Genomic DNA, 4,089 nt, shown 5'->3' on the forward strand with positions numbered 1-4,089 from the left:
TCATTAGACCTACTTTTCTGGCTGAAAGAAAAAATCTAACTAAAAGGCCTTTTATGTGCTACCATCAATCCATGTATAGTCAGAGACAAAAAATTTGTTGCTCCTTAATCTGACTGATTCTTTGTGTAATTTGAATATATTTTTATGTGGGTCAAAAGATTTTCTTTGTCTTTTTTTTCTGTCTTCAAATTGGGTCCAAACCAAAACCCACAACAGTCCCTTACACATCAGTTTCTTCCAGGCCCATGTTTGTGGAAAAGTAAATGTTGATCTTCAGTCGGTACACATCATACAACTGAAGACAGTATGCAAACAGAGCCAAATAAAGCTCTAAACCTTGTCGGTACTCTTACAATATTTACTCCATACTTATACCACAAACACAAAGCAATACAATACTGATACATAACTTTAACTATATAATAACAAAACAATACCTTGGCAGTTGGACACAGCAATAGTAGCATGAGTACGTTACGTTAATGTTGGGTCCCTGTTGCATAACTTTTGTTTTTATGGTGTATATGTGAGATATACAGCAGGTGACGTTTTGGAGTTGTTGGTTTAATGCTTCAGAACTTTTCCGTGTGACCAATAAATCCACGGCAGCTTGCTGTCTAGTATCGGATAGAGGCAAGTTTGAGACGTTCTTATAGCTACATGAAAAGATCAAAGAAACACAACAGATATACAAAACTGAGATGTGGTATCATGCTGTGAAATATGTGTGGGGACATTAAAAACACGTACATAAAACTTAGTGTGAAAGTAGCATTTACTCGTATAACTCATAATCTGCAAATATCAACAAAACAAGTACTGTTCTGTGATTCATAGATAATGCACGTCATGTGTCATGTGGTGTGGGTTTTATTGCCTAAAACTTGTGTAGCACCTCTTCTCTTAAATAAGAGTGGGTAACAAAGAGACCAATATCTACCTAGGTTCGAAGAGCAGTGATTGGAGTAACCTACAGGAGGACGTTAGTGAGTTGAACAGCTGACACTTTATTGCCAACATCAATATAACATACAAAATAGAGATCTTTACAAAAAAACTGAAATTTAAATGAAAAACAAAATTCTTAGAAAATGAGTCTTTAGTTCTCCACTCACTCTCAAAATGAGTGGGAATTCCCATTTCTTGCAGTATTAATTTCTCTGAATCAGTGTTTCCTTTTTCTGCCCGGGTAGTGCTAAAGAGTTTGTGTAATGTCTTATCTGTGTTCATGGAATGGCAATCAACAGATCTGTAGTCTGGAACAGCTTCACGGCTAGCCACACCGCTGTCCAGCTGCTCAGTCTTCCAGGGCTCGGCTCGCCATCTTGAATCTTCTTTTCAATCCGGTATCTCGGAACCAGTCTACACAACAATGTAGAACAATGAGTTTACCAGGTTCAGTTCTAATATGAGATCTCATTAGTTCTAGTTACACTTTTAGTCCATCAATATACAACCAATGGCTAGGGTTTCAAGTATTTTGGTCAATTGTTGTGCTTTACAACAACTTCAGTTTCAGGTAAGACACTTGCTAATTTAACAAGCAGAAACAACCTCTGTTATTTTAGAAATTATTAAACAAATTACCACAAATGTCATATCAGGATGCAAAAATATAACATAACACATTAAACATTGATTTTCCTAACACATGTGATTCTCAGTGCTTCAAAATAACTCTCCAATACGGCTTTAGCCATTTTAGTACCGTATTTTTTGGACTGTAAGCCGCAACTTTTTTCCTGAACTTTGAACCATGAGGCTTATAGTCCGGTGCGGCTTATACATGGATTTTTTTCTTCAGCCACCAGGGGGCTCTTATGCTCCATTTGCTTCAACCACTCGCTTCAAAAAAAGAAAGGAAAAAAAAAGAAAAAAGCGATCGCTTCCAGAGCCGACTGTTGTACCAGGAAGCAGCGATTTAAAGATAGTCAATGGCCAAAAACTCATAAAAGGGGATAAAACAGACATTTTTCACGGTGGAATCTGACTGATAAACTTTGGAGCTTAATCCAGGACCAGTTTGTGGATAAACGTCGAGTGAAGAGCCGCGGACTTTTTTTCTCCTCATTGAACTCTCCGGGGAAGGAAACCCATGCAGTGACATATGCTGGAGCGGGAGGGCTATCCCACCACAGCTTCAGAGCCAGCATTACCCCGGGAGGACAGCGACACAAAGCAGCACTGAACAGATACCTCTGTGTGACGCAGCTTTTCTCAGCTTGTTTAACTCCGAAACTGAAGAGGAGGACTTCGATGGTTTCAGTGCGCCGGAGGACGATGAATGAGACTTTTTGTTGGACCAGAAACGGCTAAAGAAAACGACCAAAATAAGGTGAGTTAAATGAACCGTATTCCTCCGAACTTTACCGGTAATTTCTAAAGATTTGCTTTTTATGTTTTAATTCCAGACCTCTCGCCTTTTTTTCCGAGAGTTTTTTATTTATTTATTTTTTTTTGTACCGGTGAACTTGCCAACCTTTTTCTTTAAAATAAATGTGATGTTGAATTCACTTTTTTGACCACAATTTTGGGTGTACTGTTTTGTTTTTGTTTTTACTGATGGGGGGTGGGGGTGGGGTGTCTTATAGTCCGGTGCGGCTTAAATGTTGATGTTCGCGCTTTTTTTTTTTAAAAAATGGCGGGTGCGGCTTATAGTCCAAAAAATACGGTAGTCAGTTACAACTGGCATTTAGTTCCAAAACAGCAGTTTAAAAAAAACAAAATCATGTAAATAGAGTAACAACAGAAACATGCTATTTGCTTTCCTTAAGAACCAATATAAATGCATCACACACAAACATATATACTCTTACTTCATCAAAGAAGCTACCAGTTAGCAATTGCTACATGCATGACTCACCAGAGCTCCAGGCAAGTATGTTCTCAACAAAAAAATGGTCTGCAGCACCTCAAAGTCGAACTATAAAGTAATTATAATTTGTTAAAATATATCACAGCATATAAAATGGGTTGTGTTAACATTTTGGGTGTAATATTTTACCAGTTATACTCAAGCACGTTCTTCTAACATCGTGGGAAGTCTTAAAAGGAAGTACCCTTTGACCTCCTACAGCACACATAAAAAATGGTGCACCCTCAGCTGGCGCTGATTAAAACTGCAGCTCTATATCACAAAAATGGGTTTAGTAGCTCTGTGTTTTACAGGGTTTACACCTGCATCTCCTCATTCTCCTAAATGTATTTCCTTGGACAGTCTACCTTCAGCTGCTTACATTTAGGAATAGAAACAAAAATACAATTGGTCAGAGTTTGCAAAAGTGTCATTATAGGCAAGCATGCCTCGATTTACATTTTAATAACTTGAAGTATATTGTGCACCCCAGGAAGCTGCACATCCCATTACTGGGCATTATTCAAGAGTGAACAGATGAGAGCACAAACGTGAAGGCAAAAAGTGCACACTTGGAAAGCATGCTGTTAAAAGAAGGTATGTAACACTTTACAAATGTACTTTTTGGTGCAACCAATTGAACTCCAAGAGCTTTGCTTCATTCATTTATTCCTTTATGAACTGAGCTATTATTCTGCTGAGAGTCTGTAGATGGAAAACAATGAGTCTCTTGAGGTTGTACTGTGATATAATGAGGCTGAATTGGGACGTTTTCTTTTTTTTACTTTGTATCCAAATAAACAATATAAACTTGAAAGTTTTTTTTTAGAGTCGGACAAAAGAACACTTAGGCTTAGTGGTGCAGAGTGCACCAGTTCTGGCATTCTTTCTTTTTTTTCAGCGAGGGCTTGATTGATCCTGTCATGGCTGTATTGTTGTCCAGACTTATATAGAAATACCTCCTGGTGCACCTTAAGATCTGTCTCATTGGATTCCAGTTTATTGAGTCTGAAAGCATTTATAGCTGCCAGGAAATGCACCCCAATGGAATAATGACAATCTCTTAAAAAGAAACCAAGTGCGATGCAGTATTGCGAGGGAGGACTTTGAATGCCGTTTTGGGCCTTCCTCTCCCAGCTGACTCACTCATATTGTCTCATACTTATCCAGGTATACAGACTGGAGCTGTTGGGCTTTCTCACAAAATGTGATGTATATATATACATATATATATA

At 38.1% G+C, this 4,089-nt stretch overlaps 1 long non-coding RNA gene across 1 annotated transcript; it reads right to left on the reverse strand.

Annotated features, from left to right (window-relative positions):
- Window positions 1-987: 987 nt before the first annotated feature.
- LOC106528882 (uncharacterized) lies at window positions 988-2,908 on the reverse strand. The gene is made up of 2 exons (XR_001311557.1): window positions 2,864-2,908; window positions 988-1,362 (listed from the first exon to the last, which is right to left on the reverse strand). It is a non-coding gene; the product is annotated as an uncharacterized LOC106528882 (long non-coding RNA).
- Window positions 2,909-4,089: the final 1,181 nt, after the last annotated feature.

This window comes from Austrofundulus limnaeus, unplaced genomic scaffold, assembly GCF_001266775.1.
Source record: "Austrofundulus limnaeus strain Quisiro unplaced genomic scaffold, Austrofundulus_limnaeus-1.0 Scaffold410, whole genome shotgun sequence".
NCBI classification, from domain to species: Eukaryota; Metazoa; Chordata; class Actinopteri; order Cyprinodontiformes; family Rivulidae; genus Austrofundulus; species Austrofundulus limnaeus.